This window comes from Scatophagus argus, chromosome 11, assembly GCF_020382885.2.
Source record: "Scatophagus argus isolate fScaArg1 chromosome 11, fScaArg1.pri, whole genome shotgun sequence".
Lineage (NCBI taxonomy): Eukaryota > Metazoa > Chordata > Actinopteri > Scatophagidae > Scatophagus > Scatophagus argus.
The window spans coordinates 17,494-34,781 of record NC_058503.1 but is presented as its reverse complement, the minus strand read 5'-3'; the positions used below and the strand labels follow the sequence as shown (position 1 = coordinate 34,781).

Genomic DNA, 17,288 nt, shown 5'->3' with positions numbered 1-17,288 from the left:
ATAGCACACGAAATACCAGAGTTGTTAGACTGTGAAGTTGGACTCTTAATAGGCTATGACTGTTGTAGGGCACTAGCACCACGACATGTTATTACAGGTGGTGATGAAGAGCCATATGCCATTAAGACTGACTTGGGATGGAGTATTGTTGGTAGTTCACCAAAGACTGCCCAAGTCCACAGAGGTAACAGGTCTTTGCCATCGTGTGTCCGTCAAAGAGCTTCCATCATTAACACCAGCTGCTGTTCTCAGAGTCCTTGAATCTGATTTCAGAGACACAAATTATGGAGAAAAGACCATATCACAAGATGATATTCAGTTCATGCAGATCATGAACCAGACAATACAGCAGAACTCAGATGGCCACCTGGAAATGCCTCTTCCTTTCAAAACACGTCCACACCTACCAGAAAACAAGCACCTGGCTCTGGTGAGACTGAAGCACCTGAAAGTGAAACTTGAGAGGAATCCCAAATTCAAGGAGGATTATATTAGATTCATGGCAGGTGTCATCGAAGGTGAAGAAGCAGAGAAGGCGGAAGGCTCACCCCCGGATGGAAATGTGTGGTATATACCACATCATGGTGTCTATCACCCAAGAAAACCTGAGAAGATTAGAGTTGTATTTGATTGTTCTGCTAAATATGAGGGTACAGCTCTAAATGATCACTTACTGACAGGACCTGATCTTACAAATGGTTTGTCAGGGGTTCTCTGTAGATTCCGCAAACATCCAGTTGCTATCATTTGTGATGTAGAGAAAATGTTTCATAGATTTCATGTAAGAAGAGAAGACAGAAATTACTTGCGGTTTCTTTGGTGGGAACAGGGGGATACCAACTCAGAGCCAAAAGAATATCGCATGAAGGTTCACCTCTTTGGAGCAGCGTCCTCCCCTGGCTGCGCCAATTATGGGATGAAGTTCCTAGCAAATGAAAATGAAAAGGAGTATCCATCTGCGGCCAACTTCATAAAGAAAAATTTTTATGTTGATGATGGCCTCATCAGTGTGGAGACGGCAGGGAAAGCCCTCCAACTAGTGAAAGAGACACAGGCTGTGTGTGCAAAGGGGAAACTGCATCTCCACAAGTTCGTCTCCAACGACAGGGAAGTCTTGGAGTCAATTCCTGACTGTGAACGAGCCAGTGGAGTTCATGATGTGAATCTCAGCCATGGAGACTTTCCTGTCCAGACTGTGTTGGGAGTGAAATGGAATGTGGACAGTGACACTTTCTCTTTCAGTGTATCCCTAGAGGAAAAACCAGCAACGCGGAGAGGAATCCTTTCAACTGTAGCCTCTGTGTTCGACCCCCTTGGCTTCCTTGCTCCTTTTCTCCTATTGGGAAAGAAAGTGCTACAAGAAATGTGTAAAAGGGGCATAGCATGGGATGAACCACTGCCCAAAGACTTAGAGCCACAGTGGAAAAATTGGCTGAATGATCTGGAGAACCTGCAAAAGCTTCACATCCCAAGATGCTTTGCTCCTGAATCCTTGGGAAAGGTTCAGAGAGTCGAGTTGCATCACTTTTCAGATGCAAGTAGCCATGGATATGGTCAATGTTCATACATCCGAGTGGTGAGTGAGGACAAAGTTCATTGTTCTTTGATCATAGGCAAGGCCAGAGTCGCTCCCACAAAGGTTGTAACCATAGCAAGACTTGAGTTAACAGCTGCTGTGGTCTCAGCAGCAGTCAGTAGCATGTTAAAAGAGGAGCTGGAACTCAAAATTTATCAGGAATACTTTTGGACTGACTCAAAGATAGTTCTAGGCTACATTGCCAATGAAGCCCGTAGGCTTCACGTTTTTGTCGCGAACAGAGTACAGAGAATCAGAGACTCAACAGATCCAGCCCAGTGGTACTATATTGATACTGATCAAAATCCGGCTGATCATGCCTCCAGAGGCCTCAAAGTGGCAGACTTGATCAACTCCAATTGGTTTACTGGACCAAAATTCCTCTGGGAGAGAGAAATTGCCACACCAAAAACAAATCCTGAGCTTATGGTAGGAGATCCTGAGATAAAAACGACACAAGCACTGCAAATCAGTGCTGTCAAGGAAGAGAACTTCCTAGACAGATTCAAAAGATTCTCTAAGTGGCATACTGCATTGAATGTTGTAGCTCGAATCCTACGGCTAGCACAAAAGGACAAATTACCAGAGCTCATAACAGTTGAAGAAAGGAGAAAGGCTAGTTTAGTGCTTGTGAGATTAGCACAGAGAGATGCCTTCAAAGAGGAGATACAGAAGCTTAAGCAGGGAAAATTGTCACATAATAATCAGTTGTTTCAGCTTGATCCAGTGCTGCAGGAGGGTGTCCTCAGGGTGGGAGGGAGATTAAAGGCAGCTTCCTTACCTCTTCATCAGAAACACCCAGCCATCTTGCCAAAAGATGGTGTCGTCACACGCCTGATCCTGGACTACTGTCATGAAAAAACTCAGCATCAAGGCAGAGGTCAAACCCTCAATGAACTGAGAGCAAATGGCTACTGGATTCATGGTGGCAGTAAAGTTGTGGCAAATCAAATCAAACAGTGTGTCCCATGCAGAAGAGCTCGCAGGCCTACAGAAACACAAAAAATGGCTGACCTACCTGTGAACCGTATTGACCCCTCACCACCGTTCTCATTCTGTGGGATGGACTGCTTTGGACCCTTTCCAACTAAGCAGGGTTGGAAGGAAAGTAAGAGATACGGTCTGATATTCACTTGTTTATCATCAAGAGCCATTCACACTGAAATGCTTGAGGATCTAACAACGGATGCATTCATAAATGCTTTGCGATGTTTTATAGCTATCCGAGGACCTGTAAGAGAGATCAGATCAGATCAGGGAACAAATTTTGCAGGGGCTAGAAATGAACTCTCAAAAACTCTAAAAGAAATGGACAAAGATAGAGTGGCTGCTTACTTAGCAGAGAAACAGTGTGACCTTGTCATGAATGTACCTGATGCTAGTCACATGGGAGGTGTATGGGAACGACAGATTAGGACAGTGAGAAGTGTCATGACATGGGCCCTCTCAAAGAGTGTCGGGAGGTTGGATGATGCATCCTTGAGAACATTTTTCTATGAAGCCATGTCAATAATAAACAGTCGCCCACTCACTAATGACAGCATCAGTGATCCCAAAGGTGAAGAACCACTTACACCGAACCACTTGCTCACTATGAAGACCTCTGTCCCTCTGCCGTCTCCAGGAAAATTTGAGGCAGAAGATCTGTACGCTAAGAAAAGGTGGCGCAGAGTGCAATATTTGTCTGAACAATTCTGGTGTAGGTGGAAGAAAGAATATTTAGCAAACATCACTCTAAGGCAAAAGTGGCATTCTCCACGACGCAATGTTAAGATTGGAGATGTTGTCATTCTCAGAGAAGAGGGATCTCCTCGCAATGAATGGAGACTGGGAAGAGTGTTAAATGTTTGTACAGATGATGATGGTCTGGTGCGTAAAGCCACTATACAAATAGGTAACAAAAAACTAGGAAAGGAAGGTCAAAGGCTCATTAATCCATCCATCATTGAGCGTCCTATTCATAAACTTGTTGTGTTAGTGGAAAATAACAAAGTTTTTCCATAGTTACCAAAACATGTAATATGTACTTGTGTTGAGAGATACAAAACCATTCTCGATCTCAGAGTTCCTCCCTCATACTTGTTTTGTGTATTGTTTGAGAAATTACTTGATTTATTCGAGGTTAAAGGTCATCATAAATCATAGTAATTGGTGGGAGTGTAACTGTTTGAGACAGTGTTTTATGAGTTAATGAAATGGTTTTAAAGAAGTTAATAAATAAGTATGAGTTCATAATGAGTTCATAAACAATTTAGAGTATTAAAAATGTGAGAGTAAAGAGATAGAAAGAGTTCCAATGTGATTTTATTTTGAAATGTACAAGACATGATTTGTTGTATGAGGAATTGTGGGTAGAAGGAGAGCGCGCGCTTTGAGAAAAGAGAGTCTGGATATGGCGCATGGTCAGAAAACACTACAAAAGGACTACACTATGTTCTAGAGGCGCACACGGTAAATATACCTTTGTTTGCCTGTGTATTTTTGTGGTTATTTCCACTTGGACTGTATTTTTGTTTGTTAGTTTGAGCGGCATTAGCCTCATTTGGACTTTTATGTTTCAGTTTTCACGGTGTCTCAAGATTGTTTGTCGTCGGAGGAGAATGAGGAGGAAATAAAAAAGATGAATCTTGACATCAGTATGATTCGCGGCCTTTTTCAAGAACGAGTGTAGCTACAGAGGATGTAACTGAACTCACTGAAGAGGAGCAGGCAGAATCCAGCATGGAAGAGGAAGAGACGACTCAGGAGGGGAAGGCTCAGAGCAGTGCCACTGTGCCAAGGCTACAGGCAGATGGAACCGAGACTATTGTGTCAGGTGGCAAAGAGGAGCTGAAAGCAGGTGGAAAACATTGCGTTCTCCCAGCGGAGGAGGGAGCTCCTGAGACGGGCTCTGCTCCCGAGCGGGCGGGGGGGGGCTCGTGCAGAGGGCCCTGCCCTGGACCCCACATCAAAAAGTGCGCCTGGAATGGGTAGCACGGGGGTCAGGATGCCGGCAGCCGTGGATGGAGGGGCTGTGGACCCTGCCCGGAGACTGACAAAAGATGAGGAAGATTCGCATGATAGGTGTAGCATGGTTAAGTCAAGTCAAGTCAAGTCAACTTTATTTGTATAGCCCATTTTTACAAGCAGTTTGTCTCAAAGGGCTTAACATAACATCAGCAACATCCTCTGCCCTTCGACCCTCACATCGACTAAGGAAAAACTCCCAGAAAAACCTTTAACAGGAAAAAATGGAAGAAACCTCAGGGTGAGCAACAGAGGAGGGATCCCTCACCCAGGACGGGCAGACGTGCAATGGATGTTGTACAGACAGGAAAGCAATTTGCAACATGAGAAATGACATTACTAAAAAGATAAGCAAAACAAAATCTCAACTGTTTAGTTTCACTTTTTGCTACCACCTCAATATGATTTTAACATTTCACAGGTTATAAGAAAATTATAGTAATGAAAATTATAATGAACTGCTGTAACATTCATGTATTCTTTTTTTTTTTTTTTTTTTTAATGTGATGTTGAGAATCACTATCCTATCAGTTCGATTTCGGCCCGTAGGGAGAACCACCCCGCCGATAGTCGATACACAGAGGAATGACAGGCAGATGTCAACAATACACACTGGGTTGGTCATAGAGCCGGCTACAGTTCAACTTGAAGATCTGGATGGAGAGATACCTGCAGAAAGATACAGAGAGAGAGAGAGAGGGAGGGAGAGACACAAGACTACGAGGAGCACTGGACACACAGTTAGTGACATAAAATAATGAACTGCATGTTAATCTGACGAGGGGAGAGGATAGAAGAGGAGAAGGAGGAGGGGAAACTGCTTGGTGGATCATGATTGTGTCCCCCGGCAGCATAGGCCTATAGCAGCTTAGCTATGATAGAGATTTAAAGATTAACAGTTAGTCAGACCTATTCTACCTGTGGCTATATATCATGAGGTGAGTGAAACTATGCCTACCAGCCCTACACACTTTATTTGGTGCTAACTATATGCTTTACTAAACAGAAAGGTTTTAAGTTTAGTCTTAAAAGTGGAGGTGGTGTCTGCCTGTCGAACCCAGATTGGCAACTGGTTCCACAGCAGGGGTGCCTGATAGCTAAAGGCTCGTCCTCCCGTTCTACTTTTATAAATTCTGGGAACTGTAAGTAAACCTGCACTCTGTGATCTGAGTGATCTATTGGGAATATATGGGACTATTAGATCCTGCAGGTATAATGGGGCTAGTCCATTTAGGGCCTTATATGTAAGTAGGACAATTTTAAAGTCTATTCTGAATTTTACCGGAAGCCAGTGAAGAGAAGCTAAGATGGGGGAGATATGATCCCTTTTACTGATTCCTGTTAAAACTCTAGCTGCTGCATTTTGGATCAGCTGCAGGTTATTAATAGAATAATTTGGACATCCTGACAATAGTGAGTTGCAGTAGTCCAGCCTAGAAGTAACAAAAGCATGAACAAGTTTTTCAGCATCACTCTGAGAGAGGACGCTCCTAATCTTGGCGATATTACGGAGGTGAAAGAAGGCGGTCTTAGAGGTCTGTTTAATGTGATGAATAAATGACACGTCTTGATCAAAGATAACGCCGAGGTTCCTTGCAGTCGTACTGGAGGCCAAAGTAATGCCGTCCAGAGAGAGAATATTATCAGCTATTCTATTTCTAAGGTGTTTGGGGCCTAGAACAATGATCTCAGTTTTGTCTGAGTTTAATAATAAAAAATTGGAGGTCATCCAGTCCTTTATGTCCTTAAGACATGCCTGGAGTCTGGCTAACGGCTCTGTTTCTTCAGGCTTTAAGGATAAGTACAGCTGAGTGTCATCAGCATAACAATGAAAGTTTATGCCATGTTTCTGAATAATATTTCCTAGAGGGAGCATGTATAAGGTGAACAGGATCGGCCCAAGCACTGAACCTTGTGGAACACCGAGGCTAACCCAATGAAGAGGAAACATTATTAACTTGAGCAAAGTGAAATCTATCTGTTAAATATGATTTGAACCAGCGTAGTGCAGTCCCTGTGATCCTAGTCTCATGTTCTAATCTGTGTAATAAAATGCTGTGATCTACAGTGTCGAAAGCAGCACTGAGATCTAGCAAAACAAGTATGGAGACAAGCCCCTGGTCTGATGCCATGAGGAGGTCATTTGTGACTTTAACCAGTGCTGTTTCTGTGCTGTGATGGGCTCTAAAACCAGACTGAAACATCTCAAAGAGACTGTACCTGTGTAGGTGATCAATCAACTGATTTGCAACCACTCTTTCGAGTATTTTAGATAAGAACGGGAGGTTGGATATCGGCCTATAGTTTGCTAAGATGTCTGGGTCAAGTGAAGGTTTTTTAAGTAAAGGTCTAATAACAGCGGTTTTAAACGCCTGTGGTACATAACCTGTTGTTAAGGATAAGTTTATCTGAGCTAAGAGGGAAACGCCAATCAAGGGAAAGACTCCTTGAGGAGCTTAGTTGGGATGGGGTCTAAGAGACATGTAGTTGGGTTAGATTTGTTAATGCTGGAGGTCAGCTCGGGGAGGTCTATGGGCAGGAACCTGTCCAGGGATGGAGTAGGATTAAAAGAGATTACTAGAGATGGCACTATATTGGCTATTCTGGGAAGATCTTTATTGATTTTTTCTCTAATGTTATTGATTTTATTGGTGAAGAAACTCATGAAGTCTTCACTGCTAAGAGCTGCAGGAATACAAGGTTCAACAGAACTGTGACTCTTGGTCAGCCTGGCTACAGTGTTAAAGAGAAAACGTGGGTTGTTCTTGTTGTGCTCTATTAATGATGAATAATAAGCTGTTCTGGCTTTATGAAGGGCCTTTTTGTATGTCAATAGACTATCTTTCCAGGCTCTCTGGGATTCAGCTGATTTGGTGGAGTACCACTTCCTCTCCATCCGTCTTGATGTTTGTTTAAGTTTTCGTAAATTTGAATTATACCAAGGAGCTAGCCTCCTATGATTTCTAACCTTCTTTCTCAGTGGGGCAACCATATCTAAAACTGTGTGCAACGTGGCTGCAGTGTTGTTGACAAAGGAATCAAGTACTGCAGGAGTAACGTTTAAATCAGTACGGTCTGTTGTACTGGTACATGGAGCTGAGGGGAGCTGTGATGGGATTGCATCCCTAAATCTGTCTACACTATCTTCAGAGAGGCATCTGGTGTAATAGACCTTTTTGTTGTGTGCTGTAAAGTCTTCTAGAGTTAGTTCAAAAACTACAAGCGAATGGTCTGAAAGGAGAGGGTTTTGAGGGGCAACTGACAGGTTCTTAGTTTCTAGGCCATAGGTGAGAACCAGATCGAGTGTGTGATTGTGGCAGTGTGTTGGTTCATTCACTATCTGAAGGAAACCTATTGAATCTAAGAGTGAGCTAAAGGCTGTTTTAAGACTGTCAGAGTCAACATCCATATGAATGTTGAAGTCACCTGCTATAATGACTTTATCTGTGCTGAGCACTAAACTAGATAAGAAGTCAGAAAACTCAGACAGGAACTCTGAGTAAGCAGCAGCAGGTGGGCGATACACAACAACTAATAAAACTGGCTTTTCTGACTTCCAGTTTTGGTGAGACAGGCTGAGAGTGAGACTCTCAAATGAGCTATAGATGGATTTAGGTTTGGGGTTAATCTGAAGACTGGAGTGGTAGATTGCTGCCACTTCTCCTCCTCGGCCTGTGCCTCGAGGAACATGATAGTTAATATAACCAGATGGAGTTGATTCATTTAAACTAACATATTCTTCATCCCGTAACCAAGTCTCAGTGAGGCAGAATATATCAGACTGATGATCAATAATTAGATCACTGACTAGGAGGGATTTAGAGTGGAGGGATCGTATATTTAACAATCCACATCTGACTGTCCTATTTTTTGGCTCTAAATATTTGCTAGTTTGTATTTTTACGAGGTTATTGTGATTAACACTTCTTAAATTTTGTGCTGGTTGGACTATGGGAGGACGAGGCACTGACACTATTTCTATGGGATTATTAATCTTAGTATTACTGTGTGCATTTATATTTTTATTTATTCTAATTTTAACGGAGGGCGGCAGTCCTACAGAAGCAGCAGAGAAGTGTGTAAGACAGCGACTCTGCTTCCTGGCCTCGACCCTGGGTTGTCAGGGGGTTGGTTGTCTAATAAACTTGGCCATATTGGTAGAAATAAGAGCCGCACCACCCCAAGTGGGATGAACGCCGTCTCTGCTAATGAGGCCAGGTTTTCCCCAGAAAGTCTCCCAGTTATCTATAAAGGCCACGTTGTTTTCTGGACACCACCGTGACAGCCAGCGACGGAGCGATGACATGCGGCTAAACATATCATCACTGGTCAGATTCGGGAGGGGACCAGAGAACACTACGGAGTCCGACATGGTTTTTGCCAAATTACACACCGACTCAATATTGACTTTGGTGACCTCCGACTGGCGTAGCCGAGTGTCATTAGCGCCGACGTGAATTATAATCTTACCATATTTACTCTTATCTCTCGCCAGCAGCTTTAAATTGCCCTCTATGTCGCCCGCTCTTGCCCCCGGGATGCATTTGACTATGGTCGCTGGTGTCGGCTTCACATATCGCAAAACAGAATCGCCAATAACCAGGGTCGGTTTCTCAGCGGGTGTGTCGCTGAGTGGGGAAAAGCGGTTAGACACATGAAGCGGTTGGTGGTGAACCACGGGCCTTTGTTTTGGACTACGCTTCTTTCGAACCGCCACCCAACCACCCTGACTTCCCGGCTGCTCGGGGGCTGCCGGGCGGCGGCTGACATCAGCTAAAGTAGCTAAAATAGGCCGGTCCGCACAGGCTAACTGCTGCTGGCTAGCTGTCGGGACTAATGGACTGTGATCTACAGTACGAAGCCGGGCCTCTAACTCACTTAGCCTCGCCTCCAAAGCTGTGAATAAACTACACTTTCTACACATCTCACTCTCACTAAAGGAGGCAGAGGAATAGCTAAACATTTCACACACCTTACAGAAGACGGGAGAGGGAGAGGCAGAGGGAGAGTGAGTGGAAGAAGCCATGTTAGCACTAAGCTAAGCTTAACGACAAACAGGACGGGGATCGGAAAAGGAAAGAATCTAGATGATCGTGCGGTTAATAAACTTTTCCTAAAGTGCTTGTGTACTTATTTGTAAGAACCAACCACAGTAAAAGCTAACACAAAATATGTCGACTCAAGTACACCAATACCACCGAACACCAAACGCTAGCAAGTGAATGAGTAGTGCGAGAACAGGAAGTGACGCAATACGTTACCCAACGCAGGTCGGGTAAGACTTTCTTGCCAGTTTGTAAAGAGCAGGCTGAACATTGAAATCCCGTGACTACCCCGGAGAAAGTGGAGGGACACCCAAATCATTTTCTCAAGCCGAAAGCGGCATGTCAGATGACGGCTTTATAAAACCCACCTGCCGCTCCAGCGCATCCCTGCTTGCTGATAAGCTGAGGAAAAAGGAGAGCGTGCCTGGGCCCTCCTTCCCAAGTCGTAAACAAATCTCCTCTGACTCGGACCTGGAGAGAGATGTGGCACAAAAATTGCAAAATAAAAAGAAATCACGGGACAACAAATCGGAAAGAATAATGAGAAGAAAGAAATAATCAAAAGCAAACGAATAAAGCAATGAGATTTAGCCCACTCTTCATTTTGATGATTTTTATTACCTCTCTAAATATAAGAGGAATAAAAACGATAGAAAAAATGAAAGACATATTAAATAACATCCACACAGATATCTATTGCTTGCAAGAAGTGCGATGGAATGACGAACTTTTTGAAGAAATTAAGAAATACTGGAAAGGGAATATTTTTTATGCCCCGGGACCCTCGCTAAAAGCAGGTGTGGCAACTTTATGTAAACCGGACCTCCCCCACGATGTGTCCTGTGTGCACACAGATAAAGAAGGAAGGTTGGTGGCGGTAGATTTAAGGGGAGATGGGGAGGAAATAAGAATTGTGAACGTTTATGGCAGCAATAACGAAACGGAAAGGAAGGATTTTATAAAGAGAAAATTAAACAAATGGATAAATGACAAATGCGTGGTGATAGGTGATTTTAATATTAGCCAAACAAGGAACGATACTTCAAGGAAAGGCGTGCTAAAAAATGACGTGAGTAGACAGGAACTTTTTCGTTTAATGTCCGCACATAATCTTATAGACATCTGGAGGATGTTAAATCCCGAGGCCAGGGAGTATTCCAGGAGACAGTTGGTCGGGGATGAGCTGAAGCAATCCCGCATCGACCTGGCCCTATTATCTCCCCCGATAATTCACCTTCTTAATTCGGCACAATATATGCAAAACAGATGGAGCGACCACTCGTCCCTGTACTTAAGGATCGGAATGGCAGGTAGGCCCAGGAATGGGGGATTATGGATCTTTAACAACAGCATTTTGAATGATGAAAATTTCGTTAGCAAAGTTAAGCATTTCTTGAGAAACATACAGGAGGAAATGATTGGGAATGATAACATACCGAAATGGTGGGAGGGAGTTAAGGAAAAAATTAAAAAAAATGTCAATAAGACACTGTAAAAGGAAAAAGTGGGAAGAAAAACAAGAAGAGGAGGAATTATTAAAAATTATCCAAGGGGAACAAGAAAAAATAGAAAAAGATCCAAAAAGAGACAAAACGCTAGTTTTAGTTGCGCAAACAAAATTACATAATATAACGATAAATAAATGCAGGGGAGCAGCAGTAAGGGCAAAAGCAGAATACCTAGTAGAGGGAGAAAAATCAACAGCCTTTTTTCTGAGCTTGGAAAAGCATAAGCAGCAAAAAACATATATAAAGGAACTAATCAATAAAGAGGGGAAAATTGTAAATAAAATTGAAGATGTGCTTCAAACAGCACAGGATTTTTATAAAGATCTGTTCACTAGCCAAAATATAAATAAAACGCAAATGGCAAAAAACATAGCCTGCCTAAATAGAAAACTGAATATAACAGACAAGGAAATGTGTGACTCAGAGCTTACCTTGCAACAAGTAATGACAGCCATAGAGGGTCTAAGTGTAACCAGCTTTAAGAATATAAAAGTGAATTACAGTATAATGATAACTTATAAAGGAATCTGGACCAGAATCAGAAGATACCAAATTCGACAGGAGCCAATATACTGAGCAACAATAATGAGACAGACACAAGAATAACAGTTGAGTAGCCACTCTTATATTGTTTACAATGAACCAAGTAAATTGTTTGTACAGGATATGAGGTACAACAACAGTTGAAGAAAAATAAAAAAAAGTAGTGTGCACACTGGAAAATAAAAGAAATGTCCGTTGGGGCCCTTGAATGAAATGGAAGTTGTTTGAAGTGTAATTGTTTTAGAGTTGATGTAGTGAACCTGTTTCCAAGGATCATTGTATTGTAATGTAAGTGTTTAGTGTGTGTGTGAATGGGTACGTGTACGTGGGTAATCTCCTCGGTGCTGGACTTTCTTCAGGGTATTTGGCTCGCCATCAGTTTCAGCAAGTTCGTTGTGGACCACGTTCGTCCTCAAGAAAAAAAACCTGACCTACAAGCAGGGTCAGAAAGCTTACATTCAACACCATTCTCTCAGATGCATCATTCTGGATATCTAATGTCAAGAGATGTACACCTTTTACATCTATTTCTGACATGAATCATCTCTATCCAAATCTCAAATCTCTCGGAGTTGTACAACATTTAATCGTGCATTCTTTATGAGACTAAGTATTAAAGTGCTCACGTGTTTACTTGCTGTTCGTGTGAACAGTGTTTCAATAATCATTAACATTCAAAACCATGTGCAAATAAACTAACAGTACTCTTTCTGAGTTAAGATTTAGTGGTATTAAAGAAGTGTGCTTAATTTACTCTGACACTATAGGCCTATTCATGACAGAGAAATGCACTAAAAATTACCCTCTAGTTACCTTAAACTCAGTTGAGCAACATAACATGTTCAATCAATTGCACAGTACAAATGAAACATTCATTACAACATGTAAAACTATTCTCTTATCTCTTTAAATTGGCATTAGAAAAATAAAACATCATATACATACATTCACACATCAGAATAAATCGACAATCATACCACAGAAATGTTCAGAAACACTTCACCATTATTCAATTCAGTTCGCTAATGATATTAATATCACCACTGCTTTCTTTTAACACATGGAGAACAAAGGGGATAATGGCGCCAGAGCAGCTAAAATGGCACATTTCTCACCGTTGCTGTGTGCAAATCAAGGTGAAGCACGCTGGTGTCGAACTTCGTAATAGCTCTCCAGATGAAGGGGAAGCAGTTAGCCGACGTAACTTTCCTTCTGTTGTTCTGTCACACTGCTCCGGACCTCCAGTGGATGTGCTACGACTCTTGCTTTTCTCTTTTCAACGTTACTTCGAGTATTTCCCCTCTTTTTCCTTTTCCTCTTCACACGCAGCTGACCATGCTTCTCTGGCTGAAATTGCAAAGGGCTGAAGAAGAACGCACTTGCACTTCGTTTTCGCGACGACAGACAGAGCGTGGCCTGCGTGACTTCTGATTGGCTGCTTAGACTACGCAACCCCCCACGTGGGGCTATGTGAACTGTGTGGTGCATTCAATTTCAATAGGGAAACTAACAATGCCAATGTGAACAATTTGCCAGTGTGAACAAATAAAAATATGGCAATTAAACAGTCTCTTTTTGGCTTTTAGTGTATTTAGTTAACTGTATGTTCTTTTGTTGTTTTCTTTTAATCCACCTGGCTACATAAGCAATAACAAAAGCCCAGGATGGGACGGCCTGACAGCTGAATTTTACAAGGCCTTCAAAGCTCAACTGACTCCCATACTGCTGCAAATATACAGGGAAATAGAAAAAAAAGGGAAAGCAACAAAAAAATTTTCTAAAGGTATTATAACGATAATTTTCAAAAAAGTTGAAAAGAAAAACTTATGGAATTATAGACCAATTAGTTTATTAAACACCGACTATAAAATCCTAGCAAAAACGCTAGCAAACAGACTTAAGCAGGTGATAGAAGAGGTGGTGGGTCCCAGTCAGGCGTATGGCGTGCCGGGCAGAGACATTGCTGACTCTGTCCTGACTGTCAAATGCCTAATAAAACACATGTGCACAACTGGTGGTTTTCTGTTAAGCATTGATTTTGAAAAGGCTTTTGACCGCGTTGAACACACTTTTTTATGGCGAGTCATGGAAAAGTTAGGGTTCGGAGAGCGGTATATTAAATGGATCAAGATTTTGTACGGCGGAGCCACAAGCTGTGTCAAACTAAACGGCACATGCACTGGTGTGTTCCCGCTGGGCAGGTCCATCCGACAGGGATGCCCGCTGTCTGCCATGCTCTTCTCACTAGTCACGGAGCCTCTGGCTGCAGCGATCAAAATCGACAAGGGCATCCGGGGTGTAAGGGTGGGTGACGCTGTGTACTGTAAGATAATTCAGTACGCGGATGACACAAATATCACAGTGGTGGATAAGGACAGTGTTAATTTGGTGATGGGGAAAATAAAATCGTATTGCAGGGCATCGGGTGCAAGAATGAACACAAACAAGACACAAATAATGAGATGTGGGGTGGAGCGGAACACGTTGAACCAATGGGGATTTCAAGACACGGGTGATATGATTAAAATTTTGGGTGTGTGGATGGGTAAGAATGAGAGGAAAGCAAATGAAAAGAATTGGGAAGGAATACAAAGAAAAATGGAAAATATAATAAACATGTGGAAGCAAAGACAGATAGGGTTAAAAGGGAAAGTTATTGTAGTTAACTCTAGTTTTTTCATTGGTTAACCATGTGCTGGCTGTCTGTCCCCTATCTCCGCAGCATGAAAATAGCATTAATTCAACCATCGGAAGCTTCCTGTGGGGAACAAAAATGAACCAGGTGGCTCACAATGTCATGATTCAGCCGGAGGACAAAGGCGGTCTGAGATTAGTTAGTATGGAATGCAGGAAAATGCCCTTAGAATAAAGTTAATAAAGAAAATCATTGCATCAGACAACAGGGCTTTATGGAAACATCTACTGATCAAGGACCTGCATCTCGGGCCGCCTTTAGGCCTCTGGGCGCTCTGCCAGGGGCGCTCTCGCTTGAGCTCAGGGGTGGCACCCCCCCTGGCGGAAGAAATCTTGACAGCGTGGGCCAAATTGAGACCTCTGCTAGAAGCAAAGGTAGACAACGTCCTCCAAGCTAAGGCGCAACCCCTCTTTAATAACCCAGATGTTACCTGGGGAGGGAGAGAGGTGGTCTGCGCCACAATGGAGAAAGCTGATCTGATCAGGCTGGGGGACGTTGTAGGTCAATCCGGTGACCTCAAAGCAGAGGTGATACTGGACATCCTAAAAACAAAAAAGATAAAGCACAGGAAAAATGTAATTCAGGATATATGTGAGAAACTGGCTGTCTCCATCCCTCAGCGGTGGGTAAACCTGTTGAGCGAACAGAGGCAGGGGGGGAAAACTAACGAGGATGTGTGTGAGTTTTCTCTATTACAGACAAACAAAAATCTGGGGGACACACAGACGAGAATCCTCTATTGGGCGTACGTCCAGGGCAAGCACCGAACACCAGCAGCCAACCGGGCGTGGGAGACGGACTTCCCCAATCTGAAGGGGGACCGTATATGGACCACCCTGAGAAGGAGCACAGCCCCTGGCAACGTACATAACACAGACTTCCGTTCAAGACACAGGAAGACGCATCCCGGGATCATACTACACCAGATTAATAAGGAGATTTTCGCCAGGGGCTGTGCTGTCTGCGGAGCACAAGAGGAGACCATAACACACATGTTCCTGGACTGTCCGGCACTCACCCCCTTCCTGGAAAGACTGAGAGCCCTGCTCGGAAGGACCACAGATGCAGTGTGGGACAAACAGGAGGAATGGAGGCTTTTCCTCCTTTTCGGAGACACATCTAGACAAAAGGCCAATGATATAATAAATTTGATGGGACAATTCGCGAAGCATGCCATATACAACTCAAGAAACATAAAACTCAAAGAAAAAAGGACAATAAACATATGGGATTTCTTCACAACAACTCTAAAACAATACATAAGAGCATTGGTGGGAAGGAAAGTGGCTTTTTTGGCAAGAATTTTGAAGGGTCACAGTTTATTTTATATAGAAAATGAAATAGTGTACTTTAATTTTTGAATGTTTTCACTGTTGGACTACTGAATTTATCGTTCTGTGATTTGTGGCCAATTTTGTGTTGTACTCGAACAAATGTTTCTTTGAGTTAGCTTTTAATTTGTAAATATTTTAAATGAATATCTTTCATAAATAAAAGAAAAAAAAAAAAACACGCCCGATCTCGGAAGCTAAGCAGGGTCGGGCCTGGTTAGTACTTGGATGGGAGACCGCCTGGGAATACCAGGTGCCGTAAGCTTTTTCACTCTGCTTAGCAACCAGGAAAGGGCTCTCTTGGTAAGATAAGATAAGATGAACTTTATTGATCCCGCAGTGGGGAAATTCACCTGTTGTGGCAGCTCACAAGAACACAAGAAGAGTGCAATAAGTGTGCATAAACAGTTACAAAAAATATAGAGGTGAAATAAATTAACAATTTACAAGGTAAGTAAAAATAGTACACTATAAAGCTATATACAAGTCCTCATAAGGGAAGAAAGAGGACTAGACCATAGAATTATACAGTCTAACAGCAGCGGGAATGAAAGACCTGCGGTAGCGCTCCTTCCTACACTGAGGGTGTAGCAGTCTGCCACTGAAGGAGCTGTTCAGAGCCTCCACTGTCTGATGCAGAGGATGAGAGGTGTTGTCCATGATGGATGTCAGCTTGGCTAACATCCTCCTCTCACCCACCTGCTCCACGGAGTCCAGTGGGCAGCCCAGGACAGAGCTGGCCCTCCTGACCAGCTTATTTAGTCTCTTCCTGTCCCGGTCCGTGCTGCCCGGTCCCCAACAGACCACAGCATACTGAATAGCAGAGGCTACCACAGAGTCATAAAAAGTCCTTAGGAGGGGCCTGCACACTCCAAAGGACCTCAGTCTCCTCAGAAGGTGGAGGCGACTTTGGCCCTTCTTGTACAGGGCATCGGTACCTCAGTGGAGATCCATCCCTGATGAAATGAGCAGCTTTGAATCATAAGATGGCAAGCGTGGAATGTCGCCTAGATCCAGTTTTCTCCAGAACTACTGCTTCGTTTCAATGTTTCATATTCGGAAGACTCTATGCTACTTATCCAGTACACTTGAGAAGAGAATATTGTATGTTAATTCCATATTCACTGTAATTCGAAGATTTATTTCATCTCCAGCATAGCGATGCCACGGCGTCTTTAAAAGGCCCCGTCATGTAAGGACTGAGATGGCTTATGGCCATACCACCCTGAACGTGCCCGATCTTGTCCGATCTCGGAAGTTAAGGAGGGTCGGGCCTGGTTAGTACTTGGATGGGAGACCACCTGGGAATACCAGGTGGCATAAGCTTTTTCACTCCTCTTAGCAACCAGGAAAGGGCTCTCTTGGTACTTCAGTGGAGATCCATTCCTGATGAAATGAACAGCATTGAGGAGACTATGACAGCTGTGGAATGTCACCAGCTTCAAGTTTTCTCAAGCACGACGGCTTCGTTTCACTGTTATATGGATTAGACTCTATACTACCTATCCAATCCACTTGAAAAGAGAATATTGTATATTAATTGCAATCAGAGGATTTAATTTTTTATATTCTTTTTTCATTGGT

General features: G+C 43.0%; 1 non-coding gene across 1 annotated transcript; it reads left to right on the top strand.

Moving 5' to 3' along the window:
• The first annotated feature begins 16,911 nt into the window (after positions 1 to 16,911).
• On the top strand, positions 16,912 to 17,030 carry LOC124067698. The gene has a single exon (XR_006844804.1). It is a non-coding gene; the product is annotated as a 5S ribosomal RNA (ribosomal RNA).
• Positions 17,031 to 17,288: the final 258 nt, after the last annotated feature.